This window comes from Ictidomys tridecemlineatus, chromosome 10, assembly GCF_052094955.1.
Source record: "Ictidomys tridecemlineatus isolate mIctTri1 chromosome 10, mIctTri1.hap1, whole genome shotgun sequence".
NCBI classification, from domain to species: domain Eukaryota; kingdom Metazoa; phylum Chordata; class Mammalia; order Rodentia; family Sciuridae; genus Ictidomys; species Ictidomys tridecemlineatus.
In genome coordinates this window covers 111,251,786-111,268,018 of record NC_135486.1, presented here as the reverse complement: position 1 = coordinate 111,268,018, position 16,233 = coordinate 111,251,786, and the positions used below count along the sequence as shown (strand labels likewise).

The window sequence follows — 16,233 nt, the reverse complement described above, 5'->3', positions numbered from 1 at the left end:
TATTCTCTCTTCCTTATAAGCATGACTAAAGATTTATGGATTTTATTTATTTTTTCAAAGAATCAACTTTTTATTTTGTCAATTTTTTTCAATTGTTTCTTTTGTTTCAGTTTCATTGATTTCATATATGATTTTAATTATTTCCTGTCTTCTACTGCTTTTGGTTTTGATTTGTTCTTCTTTTTTGGGGGGGGCTTGCAGATGCAATTTTAGGGCAATTATTTGTAGACTTTTCCTTCTTCTAAGGAATGAACTCCATGCAATGAACCCTCTTCTTAGTATTGCCTTCATAGTGTCCCAGAGATTTCCATATGTTGTTTCAGTGTTCTCAGTTACCTCTAAGAATTTTTAAAATTATTTTAGATTTTTTGTGTAGTTGTACATGGACAACTATGTCAGACTGTCCCTTCTGAGGACACCTTCCCAATTGTATCTCATATCTGACTTGAAGCCACCATTGTTCCCTCCACCACTACAAAGTGTGCCCTCACATTGCTGGACCACATCTAATGGAATTATGAGTGAATTATTCAGGAAGGGAAAGGGAAGGAAGATATGGGACAGGAATAAGATGGAAAAATCCTGTGTAGCTCCTGATACCAGTTGAATCTGAGGAGCACTGCTGTAAAAATGATTGACAATCAATCATTTTCTAATTCAACACTCATTGTGCTTGTTATCAAGTTGGTTATTGAAGATGGACTACAAATATGTTTCTTGCTTTCCAGAATCAATAAGGGAGATAGAAGTAAATATGAAATCTAAACTAGAGATACCGTGATAACTACCTCAGTAGAGTGTTTCAAATTATGTGCTTCAAAAATTGCAGAAGTACATTATGAATATCATTTTCCAGCAATGCAAAAATTCACAGTGGGTTAACTGTATCTATCTTACTATTTAATTTGAATTTCTGAAAAAGCTCCACGTATTCAGTGATTGTGATGATCAAAAGATTGAGTTTTGACTCTCACTGATTCAGTACTACATATCCCCTTAAATGGGCATAGAGGCTTCAGATAAATTTTATAAGGATATTTTTATTGACTTTCTCATTATAAAACTTATCGCAGCATATTTCAAAGAACACATAATATATCAATGTCACTACAAAAGCCACCACAACCACCCTCATTTTCATTAAAAATTGTTGACAAATTTGGTGATAATTGTTGATTCTCTAATCAGAGTTCAGGAAGAGCTGCCAGTACTAACTGGTAGTGAGAGGAGAGAGCCCATTACGCCCAAAAAGGGTGAGTCTTCACATCTGGCATGGAGGTGGGCACCTACTTTCCATCACAAAATAGATAATACTCTGCACACACCCTGAGAAAGCTCAGCAAAGTTCTCCAGCATCTCATCATTCACCAATTGAGGAATATAGAGTCTACCTTCATTCTGAGTTCTATTCACAAAATAAATTTTTGTTCTTTGATGTTCTGTATCCCAGTGTCGAAGAAGAACCATGCAAAAAATCGTTAGAGAAGTTCAGGCTTCACTAATTGTCCCATCTCTGCACAAAACCTTCAGAATAATGGGCTTTTCAGGTTGAAGAAGTCCTAGCTTGCCTAATTTCATAGGAATCTGTAACATATAGCGAACCACATGGAAAATGAGGCACAATGAATGAAGCAATAGGAACTGCAGAAGCAAAGTAAAGAAGATACATTAAGCACAGTCATGCTTCACAAACATGAAAACTACTTTTACTATCATGTATCTTGAATTCCTCCTACTCCTTCTCTAACATGTGTCAGGATGGGATAGTAAAATTATTCATTTATGTGAAAAATTATTTTATGAATATCTTTTATACTAGGCCTGAGACAAAATGAGATTGACTTTTTTACTTTATTGATAAAATTGTAAATAAAGGACTGGAGTTGTGGCTTAGTAGTAGAGCATTTCTGTAGAATGTGTGAGGCACTGTGTTCGATTCTCAGCACCACATATAAATAAATAAAATAAAGGTCCATCAACTAAACAAAAAATAATTTTAAGAAACTTGTAAATTAAAAAAAAAACAAGTTTCAAAAATTTAAAATATATTCCTAGACATTAAGACAAACTTTTAGAGAACTGTATAAAGTTAATTTTGTGCCTGCTTAAACTTAACAAAGAGCCCTGGTGAGGTTTTATCACTTCAATGTCATGAACAGTCTTCAACTTCCAAGGGTCTGTTCACTTATCTATCCCAGATGAACTCAATCTGTAGAATGATGAAAGTGGTCTTAATTCCTTAAGACCTTTATGCTTTGTTTTGCTCTTTGGGAATCTCCTCTTGGCTTCTAAGCACAGTGCAAATGGGAAACTTATGATCCCTTCAGTGTTTTCACTAAATCCTCATGCCATTTCCAGAATCACTCCACAGGAATGGGGGGATCTCCAACAGAGTACTCTTTTGCTCTCAGTAAGAAGCAAATTATTGTTTAGATTGAGAAGTACTAGCCTGGAGAAGACAGAGCTTGCAGAAAGTATCTGCCGCATTATTGATGTGTCAGAAAACCTCTTCCTATCAGTCAATTAGCCCTGAAATAATCTCTATCCTCCTCTCCCATGCAGATGGCCCACTGAGAAGGAAAAGTTGCATATTAAACCCACAAGTCCTGGAAGTGAACCACTATCAATAGGGAGGTTGTGTAAGTTCTAGTGAGGAGAGCTTCACTTAAACATCATAATTCTGTGGTCACCACACCTCATGACTGTGCACAGGGTCTCTCCAGGAGACTTAAAGCTGAATTTACACTGTTCTCAAGTTCACAGTCCACACATACACATGTTACACTAATCTGCATTGAGTTTATATGTTTTTTATACTTTGGTCTTCATAAAGCCATAGACTTAGAGCCCCCACAGTGAAGAACTCTAAAATCTCAAAGATGGTGCAAAAGAGACTCATTGAACTATAGATCTAAGAATTAAATGATGAATGAGCATGTTTTTTTTGTGACTAGGTCCCTATGTTTGGAAAAACATCTTCAAGTAAACATGTATATGAAAATCTACTGACCTGTGTTTCCTTACAAGTTTGGAAGGAGAAGTTCTGCATTACTCTGGCAAGAGCAAGTTTTATGTTCATGAGAGCAAACCTCATGCCAATGCAATTTCGGGGGCCATTTCCAAAGGGCATGTACACATAAGGATCGATGCTGTCCTTGTTCTTCTTACTGAACCTCTTTCCACAATAGATGAAAAATCAACAAAACATTAAAACCACAAGAGTTACTTGTTTCAAAGTGTCCCTTAGATATGCCCAAGCAATGGTGTAAAAGAGGTTTGGGGGGCTGATTTTTATTGAAATCCAGCTGTGCTTTTTCTGTGAGAATTGTTAAGCTATGGAATTTTTCCACCCACCCTCCTCCCTTAACCTATTAGATCTTTCAGTCTTTTTGAGATGAGATTAATGCAGTTTAAAAGGAATCATGGTAAATTGAGACAGTAAAGGAAAAAACCCACAAAAAAATATAAGCCATATAAAGCATAAACACATAAAATGAAATGACATAGTGGTTTTATCAGTTATGGCACATTCTATAAAATTTGAAAACACACACACACGCACACACACACACATGCATACACAAAAACACAGTCATGGTGCTATATCTGAGGAGAATTAGTTTCAGCACCTGGCCACTACAAAATCTTGGGTGATGATGTCTCTTATAAAAATAATGGAGAAATATTTGTATACCCTAAGCACATACTGAAATATATTTTAAATCATCTCTGGATTGCATATAATAACTAATAAAATGCACATACTCTATAAACACTTATTATATTAGACACTTTACAGGAGAATGACAAGAAAAATGTTTATATTTAGTTGAAATCATAGATGCAAAACCTGTACATACAGAGTGTCATCAAGTGATAATGGAGAATTTATAGCTTATTGTTAAACATTTTTTCAAAATAAAATAAATATGATACAAACTAGTTTTGCAAAAAAAGTATATTTATACAGAAATACGTTTATGAGAACATAATCACATTATAAACTTGAGATTATTTAAAGAATTTGAGATACTGGACGGATATAGCATCCATTTTGTTCTTTGTCACAAATTTATACCATTTTGCAAGTAGATGTCATGTTTGTAACATGAAAACAGCTTAAAATAAAAAGACATACATGAAAATGATTACACAGTTACCTGTATGTCACCTATGCTAATAGATACAAGGATATGCTTGAATCAGCCTAGCCCAGTTTATTCCCTTTCCCGGGGTCCCTGTACCTTTCAGGGAGGAACTCCTCAGGCTCTGGCCAATACTTTGGGTCTCGATGAAGAACAAAGATTGGTATCATCACCAGTGTCCCCTTCCTAATGAATACTCCATTGATTTCAATATCTTTCTTACAGATTTTGTGAATTCTGGCACCAATTGGGTACAACCTGAGAGTTTCATTTACCACCATGTCTAGGTACTCCATCTGCATCAGGGTATCATAGGTAACAGGTGCCTGGAGGGAATAAAAGAAATTTGGGGGAATTAAGGTTTGAAACTAACGTTAAACTCAATCTATGCTGTATTATTAAAGTGATAGAAGATCCCAAAATATACTCAGAATGGTGAAGGAGAGTAGTGCTTACAATTGACAAAGCATTCTAATAACAACCATGCCCATTTGACAACAATATCCATGGCCAATTGAGAAGTGTAGGGTAATTATGTCCATAAGTGACCTTTGGGATAAAACCAAATTCAGTTTGTAATATCTTCTGTAGCATCATGTACTACTTATTCTCATGTGAGGAAAAGTGACTAATAGCACCAAAAACAGAAAATGACAATTACACTCAAGCAAAATACGTAAAAGTCACTGTCACCTTTCACTAGAAAACTCATGTATCTATTTCAAGTAAACAGAACATATAAAAAAGGAAATAGCCTTTCTACATCAGTTTATAGTTGAATAATCCTGCTTTGGAGATTTTATATAAATATATATATATATATTGATATACATAAATATATAAATATATATATATATATAAACTCATAGAGATAACACTACATCATGTAAAAATGTTGGGAGAAACTGGTAACTTCCACCCTAATACCACAAAAAAAAGGCTAAGTTTGAATGGCATCATGTCACACAATTTCAGTTCCAGAGAACATTCTAAGAAGGACAAGAGGCCACTCTCATCCCCACCCTCTGTTGCTGGACCAGTCTCCTGGTTGTTCTCCATGGCTTCATTGTGAGCTCCGAAGAACAGGCTTTGTGCCCACTTTACTGCCAAACCAGCCATGCCAGCCCCAGAGACCAGGTGTCTTCATATCCAATAGACTTCCTGTTTAGGCAGAGGTGTGAGGACAGCAGGCACTACATGTGACTAATGCCTGTGTGTCACTGGAGAGAACACAAGGTAGAAGTAAATAGTTTGGCTCATGAGCCAGAAAACGTGACTCATCCCCTGGCTGCTTCTCTCTAATACATGACTAGAATGTGAAGATGTGTGGAGCAGAGCAGATTGGCCTGCCCACAAAGCCCAGGCTCACTCAGCAGACAGTCAGGCAGGAGCTCATGCCACAGATCAGCAGAGATAATGATCTGGACACTTGAGTGACACATGCTTACACTTCCTAGGTATCATCATGGTAACTGGTAATGGCTACAACTGAAATTTCACTCTTTTCAAAATTCCTTGTAGTTTTGGGAATAACATTTTCCCCAAAATGCTGTTTCTCTTTTATTTGTCTCTTTATATCCTTTTCAAGTAGCGCTGGTAAAAAGAACCAGTAACTATATTTTTGCCAAAGCCTCCTAGAAAGTGAAAAGGAGGCAGTCTTGTTGAGGCTCCACCTCTCTCCTCCCTCTCCAGGTACCATATTCTCACCTTATTGGGCAAAGCTGCATCAATCTCCTGCTGCAGTTTGGTCTGGGTATCAGGATGGGTGGCCAGTTCATACAAAACACTGCTAGTGGTTTCATAGCCAGCAAAAATGAAGATAATTGATTGGGCCACAAGCTCCAGATCAGACAGGGCTAATGGAAGAGGAAACTCAATATAGGTAAATCCAGCAAATCACAACATCAGAGTTTAGATGAAGAGAAATCTCATTAAAACCCAAATATCACTAAGCAGGACCATGGAAAAGCAATTCAGGTTCATTCTCAGAGTGGTTTTCACTCTCGTGTCTATCTGATAGGGGAGACAAAGGAAAACTTTTTTAAATCCAGTTTTCCTGATGTCTACAGCACTCTTGGACTTGGCTACTAACTGTACCATTCTCAGCACCACCAAAGATTGGTAATTTCAAGAAACACCATTTCTATCTAAGATACACAGTATGATCAATATGTCCCTTAGATTATCATAAATCTACTTTGTGTAAGTAAAAAAGCAGATAATATTCTCGTCCAGGACAATTTTAAATTATTCTAGGTAACATATAGCTTGAGATACTGATTTGATTGTTTGTAATACTAACGTTTCAGTGTGTGGGAAATTGAAGAATCTTTCATCTAAGCATGTTGGAGGAAATGTAAGAAAATATTGGACAGCAAAGAGACTGTTGCTACTCAAAGCCTGGTCCATGGACAAGCAGCATCAACAGCATTTGGGAAATTATCAGAAACACAGAATCTCAAACCCACCCTAGAACTACCAAGTCAAAATGTGAACTTCCATAAAATGTGGTGATTCTTGTGCATATCCTCCCCTGAGAAGTAGGGCTCATGGAAGTGAGAGGCATTAGGTAATATAAGACCTGGGGTACTTGTCTTCAAAATGGATCATCTCAGAATACACAGAAACAACATAGTAACACACAATGTTAGAAGAGTAGTGACTGACACTGATCTAATGAATGTCATTAAAGTCACAAAAGAAAACTGTCAATAGAGTGGCAGTGGGCATGACATGTGGTGAAAAAACTAGGGTCTATTTTAGTAAAACACAACACTTATTCAGTTACGACTGAATGTCACCTTCCTTAGTACATGCCCTCTCACTGCTCTAATTCATACACACCAAACAGCTCTTCTGATGGAAGCTGACCTCCATCTTGATTTTTCTCTTGACAGGAGCTAAGCACAATCATGAAATTAACTCATGTATCTTGGAATGCATTAGGACGTTTAGACATCTGGGGCCCAGAAATAAACATTGTCCCTATGCCAAACATGCAATTCAAGATAAAAAAAAAAAAAGAATACACAAAACAAGTGTTTGAAAGGTCTACAGAGTTCAGATTTACTGATATATTTTTCTATGATGATTTTCTATGATACTATCATGAGAACATCTAATTATGAAATCTTTTCTCCCAGTGAGTTTGAACCTCATGAAATAGGACTGTAAAATCAAGGTGTGGGCCAGGTGCAGTGGCACACACCTGTAATCCCAGTGGGAGGCTGAGGCAACAGGATCACCAGTCCAAAGCCAACCTCAGCAACAGCAAGGTGCTATACAACTCAATGAGACCCTATCTCTAAATAAAATACAAAGTAAGGCTGAAGATGTGGCCCAGTGGTTGAGTACCCAAGTTCAATCCCTGGTACCCCACTCCTAAATGCCAAATAATAATAATAATAATAATAATAATAATAATAATAATAATAATAAAGTCAAGTTTTGAAACTTGGATGTTTGCATTCATAGCTACCAGCCATATGTGAATGTTTAAATTTTAATTAATTAAAAGTCAGTACACTTCAGTTCCTCAGTGGCACTAGCCACATGTCAAGTGGCCAGTAGGCACGTGTGTTTGGTGGTTATTATTTTGAAACAGTTAAACTATAGACTGTTTCCATCATCACAGAGAGCTGAATAAAACTGGTAGATACATATAGGATAGATGTATGTATGTATGTATGTATGTATATGCACATGTGAAGACAAAAATATGTACACTGGGGGGGGCTGGACTTATGGCTCAGTGGTACAGTACTTGCCTCACATGTGCGAGGCCCTAGGTTCAATCCTCAGCACCACATAAAAATAAAATAAAATAAAATATTGTGTACACCTACAACTAAAAATATAAATATTTTTTTTAAAAAAAATAGGTACACTGGCAGGCTGTAATAAGCCCAACCCTCATTCTAGAATTAATTGTTCAACATTCAGGATTCATATGATTGTCAATACACTAGGTACCCCAAATTAGAACTGCAATGGGAGTATTTGTGTCACAGAAATAAGCTCTAAATTAAGAAAATTCCTTTGAAGAAGAGAGAAAAATAGTTTATATCACTGGATGTGAGTAGGTACAGAAGGATTTCTTTCCTCTGGTTCATGTAGAAGTATTTCATTTTAATAATCTTGTCTGCTGAGAGTATTTAAAAGCAAAAAATCCACAAGATGATCACATATTTTGATTTCTAAATTCCATTAATTACTAAATAAACAAATAAATAAAACCCTACGATCCATGGAAAAATCACCGATTCCAAAGCTGTCTGGAGAAACAGAACAGAAATCTAGAATATCTTAAATCAGAAAGCAAGAAAATACTTGGAAAATAAATGAGAAGGGCACAGAATACACTGTATGTTCCTATAATGTGGATATATGTCAGAGAATGCACAAGACCAAGAGCAAACCCTAAGGAAATCTGTGGACTTTGAATGATAGAAGTGTGTCAGTACAGGTTCCTGAACTGTGACAAATATAACTCTCTGGTGCTGGATATTAAGAGTGAAGCAGTGTATTCAAGACTACATGGAGAACCTCTATGTTTTCAGCTCTATATTGTTATGGATGTGTAATTTCTCAGAATAAACAGAAGCTACTTTTTAAACAATCACAAGGAAAGGTGACAAGAATAATAGAGGACTCAAGAGCCTACATGAAAGGGGTTCCAGTGGACAAATAAGGGAGAAATTGAGCATCAAATAAAAATATTAAGAAAATAAGTTGAATAAAAATACCATGCTATGAAAGAAATACTTGTTTATATCATCTTCAACATTGAACATGGCTCTAGGTGTGCTTCTTGAAAGTTGCTCACGCTACTGTATATAATATCCAAGCATAGCCTTTCTGCAACTTGGTAGAAATACTCTTCTTCCTGGAAAACCTGCTGAACATTTCAAGAACAAACCTTCCCACTGAGTTTCCCCATTAGTAGACAAGGTAGCAACCTTGGTTACCTTTATGAGATTTCACATCTTCGGAATTCTGAGAATTTATCATAAGCTGAAGAAAATCCACCCGATACTAGAAACAGAGTGATTTCAAAGATAGAATGTTAATTATAAAGTCAGAAAAAAATAAGAATGCAGAACTTATCTACCCTTCTGAGAATATGATTTCTTTAAGTGCAGAAGTTAAGCTGGAGTTTCCTAAGACATCATGGAAGAAAAGTATCCATCTACAAACTCTGGAGAGTAGGACGGTTCCCTAAGTGAAAACTGGCTGTGGTATCAAATAGCTACAGCTCTTTGCTCTTTCTGCTTCTGAGCTTCTGTGGATTCTGAACACAACCTCCTGGCCAGAGAGTGGCTGACTTTGTGTCCTGTTACATTTGTTTGCTCAGAGAGAAGTCCTGGACTGCAATATTTTGTTTTACTGCCTTAATTCTTCATGAAAGATGCCACAGATTAATCTCCTGCCATTTATAGTGCTCATCATTAGATTTTGGGCAAGCTTCTTGAAATATCCCACCATGCTTGAAGCTATGAACTTGTACTGACACCTGGAGGGCCCATACTGACTCCCTGGCCTGAACACAACCTTGTGCTGGCCTTTGTACATAAAACTTTTGCTTCACCTAAAGAACCCATGCCTGCTCCATGAGGGGCCAGACATTACCAGCTACCCTGAAGATGCCTTCTGTGGAGTTTGTGTAAAGTGAGAGGTTTGTAAATGCAATGATTTCTTGCCAATATAAAGTCTGATAAAATTAAACCACCAGGAAAAAAATTTATGTTGAAATTTTATCCATTGAAGAGAAGGGATATGATAAAAAAATTTTCCTCTATTTAAAAAAATCATTTCAACTGATATATAAAAACATTAAGCTATACACATATTAACAAGGTACCTGATTACTTTGATATATGTATATGCTATTTGATGTTTATGTCAGTTTAGACACATCTTTAACTGCATTTATCATTTCTTGATGATGGATATTTTCAAAATCTATTTGGATCAATTAATAGGAACAATTTTAAACTAGTGCAGCAATAAACATGGGTGTACATATCTCACTTTGACATTCTGATTTCACTTCCTGTGGCTAGATACCCAGTAGTGAGATTGCTGGATCATACAGTGGATCTGTATTTGATTTCTGCAAGCCCTCCAGACAATTTTCCATAAAGGCTGTACTAATATACATTCTACTCAGCAATGTACAAGAACTCCTTTTTAGAGTATTTGGGACTTTTTCAATCAGCAATATTTATGCCTTGAAAAACTAAATTCCATGCCCATTATTTAATTGTAAATGTTTTTTCTTTGGTTCACTATTTTTCTTTTTTTTTTATTGGTTGTTCAAAACCTTACAAAGCTCTTGACAGATCATACTTTGAACAATAGTTTCAAGTGAGTTATGAACTCCCATTTTTACCCCAAATATTGCAGGATCACATAGGTTACACATTCACATTTTTACATAATGGCATACTAGTGACTGATGTATTCTGCTACCTTTCCTATCCTCTACTATCCCCCTCCCCCCATCTTCCTTTTCTATCCCATCTACTGTAATTCATTTCTCTCCTTATTTTTTCTTCCAATTCCCCTCACAACCTCTTTTATGTAGTTTTTTATAACAATGAGGGTCTCTTTCCATTTCCATGCAATTCCCCTTTTCTCTCTCTTTCCCTTGCATCTCGTGCCTCTGTTTAATGTCAATCTTTTCTTCCTGCTCTTCCTCCCTACTCTATTCTTAGTTGCTCTCATTATATCAAAGAAGACATTTGGTATTTGTTTTTTAGGGATTGGCTAGCTTCACTAAGCATAATCTGCTCTAATGCCATCCATTTCCCTGCAAATTCCATGATTTTGTCATTTTTTAGTGCTGCGTAATACTCCATAGTGTATAAATGCCACATTTTTTTAATACATTCATCCATTGAAGGGCATCTGGGTTGGTTCCACAGTCTAGCTATTGTGAATTGTGCTGCTCTGAACATCGATGTGGCAGTATTTCTGTAGTATGCTCTTTTAAAGTCTTCAGGGAATACACCAAGAAGGGCAATAACTGGGTCAAATGGTGGTTCCATTCCTAGATTTCCCAGGAATCTCCATACTGCTTTCCAAATTGGCCAAACCAATTTGCAGTCCCACCAGCAATGTATAAGAGTACCCTTTTCCCCACATCCTCTCCAGCACTTGTTATTGTTTGACTTCATAATGGCTGCCAATCTTACTGGAGTGAGATGGTATCTTAGGGTAGTTTTGATTTGCATTTCTCTGACTGCTAGAAATGGTGAGCATTTTTTCATGTATTTGTTGATTTATTGTATGTCCTCCTCTGAGAACTGTCTGTTCAGGTCCTTGCCCCATTTGTTGATTGGGTTATTTGTTGTCTTATTGTCTAATTTTTTGAGTTCTTTGTAAACTCTTGATATTAAGGCTCTATCTGAAGTGTGAGGGGTAAAAATTTGTTCCCATGATGTAGGCTCCCGATTTACTTCTCTTATTGTTTCTCTTGCTGTGAAAAAACATTTTAGTTTAAGTCTCATTTGTTGATTCTTGCTATTAACTCTTGTGCTATGGGTGTCCTGTTAAGGAATTTGGAGCCTATTCCCACAATATGTAGATCGTAGCCAACTTTTTCTTCTATCATACGCAGAGTCTCTGGTTTGATATCAAGGCCCTTGATCCATTTTGAGTTAACTTTTGTGCATGGTGAGAGGAGGGGATTCAGTTTCATTTTGTTGCATATGGATTTCCAGTTTTCCCAACACCATTTGTTGAAAATGCTATCCCTCCTCCATTGCATGCTTTTAGCCCCTTTATTGAATATAAGATAGTTGTAACTTTGTGGATTAGTCTCTGTATCCTCTATTCTGTACCATTGGTCCACCCGCCTGTTTTGGTACCAGTACCATGCTGTTTTTGTTACTATTGCTCTGTAGTATAGTTTGAAATCTGGTATTGCTATACCACCTGATTCACACTTCCTGCTTAGAATTGCTTTTGCTATTCTGGGTCTTTTATTTTTCCATATGAATTTCATGATTGCTTTATCTATTTCTACAAGCAATTCCATTGGAATTTTGATTGGCATTGCATTAAACCTATAGAGGACTTTTGGTAATATCGCCATTTTGATGATGTTAGTTCTGCCTATCCATGAACAGGGTATATCTTTCCATCTTCTAAGATCTTCTTCTACTTCTCTTTTTAGGGATCTGTAGTTTTAATTGTATAAATCTTTCACCTCTTTAGTTAGGTTGATTCCCAAGTATTTTATTTTTTTTGAGGATATTGTGAATGGACTGGTTTTCCTTATTTCCATTTCAGAGGTTTTGTTGCTGATATACAGAAATGCCTTTGATTTGTGCATGTTGATTTTATATCCTGCCACTTTGCTGAATTCATTTATTAGTTCTAGTAGTTTCTTTGTAGACCCTTTTGGGTCTTCTAAGTATAGAATCATGTCATCTGCAAATAGTGATAATTTAAGTTCCTCTTTTCCTATTTTTATGCCTTTAATTTCTTTCGTCTGTCTAATTGCTCTGGCCAGTGTTTCGAGAACTATATTGAATAGAAGTGGTGATAGAGGGCATCCCTGTCTTGTTCCTGATTTTAAGGGGAATGCCTTCAATTTTTCTCCTTTCAGAATGATGCTAGCCTGGGGCTTAGCATAAATAGCTTTTACAATATCAAGGTAAGTTCCTGTTATCCCTAGTTTTTCTAATGTTTTGAACATAAAGGGATGCTGTACTTTGTCGAATGCTTTTTCTGTGTCTATCGAGATGATCATATGGTTCTTATCTTTAAGTCTATTGATATGGTGAATAACATTTATTGATTTCCGTATATTGAACCATCCCTGCATCCCAGGGATGAATCCTACTTGATCATGGTGCACAATTTTTTTGATGTGCCTTTGTATCCGATTCGCCAGAATTTTATTGAGGATTTTTGCATCTAGGTTCATCAGAGATATTGGTCTGTAGTTTTCTTTCTTTGATGTGTCTTTGTCTGGTTTCGGAATCAATGTAATGTTGGCCTCATAGAATGAATTTGGAAGGACTCCCTCTTTTTCTCTTTCCTGGAATAACTTGAAAAGTATTGGTATTAATTCTTCTTTAAAGGTTTTGTAAAACTCCACTGTATACCCATCCGGTCCTGGGCTTTTCTTGGTTGGTAGTCTTTTGATTACTTCTTCAATTTTATCCATTGATATTGGTCTGTTCAAATTGTGTGTGTCCTCCTGACTCAGTCTGGGAAAATCATATGTCTTAAGAAATTTATCAATGTCTTCACTATCTTCTATTTTATTGGAATATAGGTTTTCAAAATAATTTCTAATTGTCTTCTGTATTTCTGTGGCGTCTGTTGTGATATTGCCTTTTTCATCCCTTATGTTAGTAATTTGAGTTCTCTCTCTTCTTCTCTTCGTTAGCATGGTTAAAGGTTTATCAATCTTGTTTATTTTTTCAAAGAACCAACTTTTAGTTTTGTTAATTTTTTCGATAGTTTCTTTTGTTTCAATTTCATTGATTTCCACCTGAGACAGATGGAACGGAACCTTAAAGAGGATACAAGACAGCAAATTCAAGCAGCAAAAGAACACATTGAGAATGTATTACACAAACAGATAAAGGAAGAAGTTAAGCATCTTTACCAGGAGATAGAGACTATAAAAAAGAATCAAACCATAATCTTAGAAATGAAGAAAACTATAAACCAAATTAAAAACTCAAATGAGAGTATCATTAATAGAGTGGAGCAAGTAGAAGCTAGAACGTCAGATAATGAAGACAAAATATATCATCTGGAAAAGAGTCTAGCCATCTCAGATAGGCTGGTTAAAAATTATGAGAGAAGCATACAAGAGATATGTGATAATATAAAAAAAACAAATTTAAGAGTCATTGGGATAGAGGAAGGGATAGAGATTCAAACAAGGGGAATGAGTAATCTACTAGATGAAATAATTACAGAAAACTTTCCAGAAATAAAAAAGGAAACAGATATACAAATTGTAGATGCATACAGGACACCGAACATACAAAATTACAGTAGACCAACGCCAAGACACATTGTTATGAAGATATCCAATATACAGAACAAAGAGAAAATATTAAAAGCTACAAGAGAAAAGAGAAAGATTACATTCAGGGGTAAACCAATAAGGTTAACAACGAACTTCTCAACTCAGATGCTGAAAGCGAGAAGATCCTGGAACAACGTATTTCAAACACTGAAAGACAATGGATGCCAACCAAGAATTCTGTACCCAGCAAAATTAAGCTTCAGATACGACAACAAAATAAAAATCTTTCACGATAAACAAAAACTAAAGAATTTGCAGCCAGAAAACCAGCGTTGCAAAGCATCTTGAGCAAAATACTTCACGAGGAAGAAACGGAAAACAATAACCAAAGCCAACAGTGGGAAGTACCTCAGTAAAGACAGACGAAGGGGGGGAAACTAATCATGGTGAAACAAACGCAATTAAAAAAAACAAAAACAAAAACAAAAAAAAAACAAGATAAATAATCAAACATGGCTGGAAGTACAAACCATATATCAATAGTAACTCTAAACATTAATGGTTTAAACACTCCAATAAAGCGACATAGGCTGGTAACATGGATCAAAAAAACAAATCCAACAATATGCTGCCTCCAGGAGACTCACCTGACTGGAAAAGACATACACAGGCTGAAGGTGAAAGGTTGGGAAAAAATATACCACGCACACGCTCCTCGCAAGCAAGCAGGGGTGGCCATCCTCATATCGAATAAAATCGACTTCAAGACTAAGTTAATCCAAAGGGATAAGGAAGGACATTATATATTGTTAAAAGGAACCATTAAACAACAAGACATAACAATTATCAATATTGATGCACCAAATAATGGCGCTTCGAAGTTTATAAAACAAATTCTCCTCAAGTTCAAGAATCAAATAGACCACAACACAATAATTATGGGTGACTTCAACACACCTCTCTCACCATTGGAAAGATCCTCCAAGCAAAAGTTGAATAAAGAAACTATAGACCTCAATACCACAATCAATAACCTAGACTTAACTGACATATATAGAATATACCAACCATCATCGAATGGATATACTTTTTTCTCAGCAGCACATGGATCCTTCTCAAAAATAGACCATATATTATGCCATAGGGCAACCCTCAATAAATATAAAGGGGTGGAGATTATACCATGCATTTTATCTGATCATAATGGATTGAAACTGGAAATTAATGATAAAAGAAGGAAGGAAAAATCCAATATCACATGGAAAATGAACAATATGTTACTGAATGATCAAAGGGTTACAGAAGACATAAAGGATGAAATCAAAAAATTCTTAGAGATAAATGAAAATGCAGACACAACCTATCGGAATCTATGGGACACAATGAAAGCAGTTTTAAGAGGGAAATTCATCGCCTGGAGGTCATTCCTCAAAAAAAGGAAAAACCAACAAATAAATGAGCTCACACTTCATCTCAAAGCCCTAGAAAAGGAAGAGCAAAACAATAGCAAATGCAGCAGAAAGCAAGAAATCATTAAAATCAGAGCGGTTCACTATTTTTCAATATTTGAAATATATAATTTTAATTATTTTAATCTTTTTATTAGTTCTTTTTAGTTATATGAGAGTAGAATCCATTTTGACATAATTATAAAAGCTTGGAATACATCTTACTCTAATTCAGTTCCCTCTCTGATTCATTCGTGTATCTCAATTACCAGATGTTAAATTCTTTATTCTCCCCAAATGAAAACCCTCTACTACTCTCAACCAAGAGTTCTTCATCTACCTTTTAAAAATATACAAAGAAGTTTGGAAGTCATACGCCTATAGGCAAATAAGTTATCAAAAAATGGACCTCCTCTGTATCCACCACTGGATTTTACCTGATGTTTCTCTTGAAGGTGACTTTCTTTCATTCTTTTTATAGATTCTTTTAAAAAAAATTGTGACATCCTTTGAAAACATAGAGATATTCATTGCCTCATAAATTGGAGTAAGTAATGGAAAGATTGCTGCAGGGAAAAGAAAAAACAAAGGACACTTCATTGAAAAATGTAAAATTTACCTGAAGCAATTACACCTTTTCTAA

At 35.8% G+C, this 16,233-nt stretch overlaps 1 pseudogene across 1 annotated transcript in view; it reads right to left on the bottom strand.

Annotated features, from left to right (window-relative positions):
* Positions 1-1,020: 1,020 nt before the first annotated feature.
* The window catches only part of LOC101971393 (cytochrome P450 3A21-like), a 38,764-nt pseudogene continuing 23,551 nt past the window's right edge, over positions 1,021-16,233 (bottom strand). Inside the window, exons 8-13 of the transcript XR_013426834.1 lie at positions 16,028-16,156; positions 9,113-9,179; positions 5,853-6,001; positions 4,245-4,471; positions 3,011-3,173; positions 1,021-1,584 (exon numbers count right to left, since the gene is read on the bottom strand). The product of XR_013426834.1 is annotated as a cytochrome P450 3A21-like (transcript). The remainder of the gene's footprint in view (positions 1,585-3,010; positions 3,174-4,244; positions 4,472-5,852; positions 6,002-9,112; positions 9,180-16,027; positions 16,157-16,233) is intronic.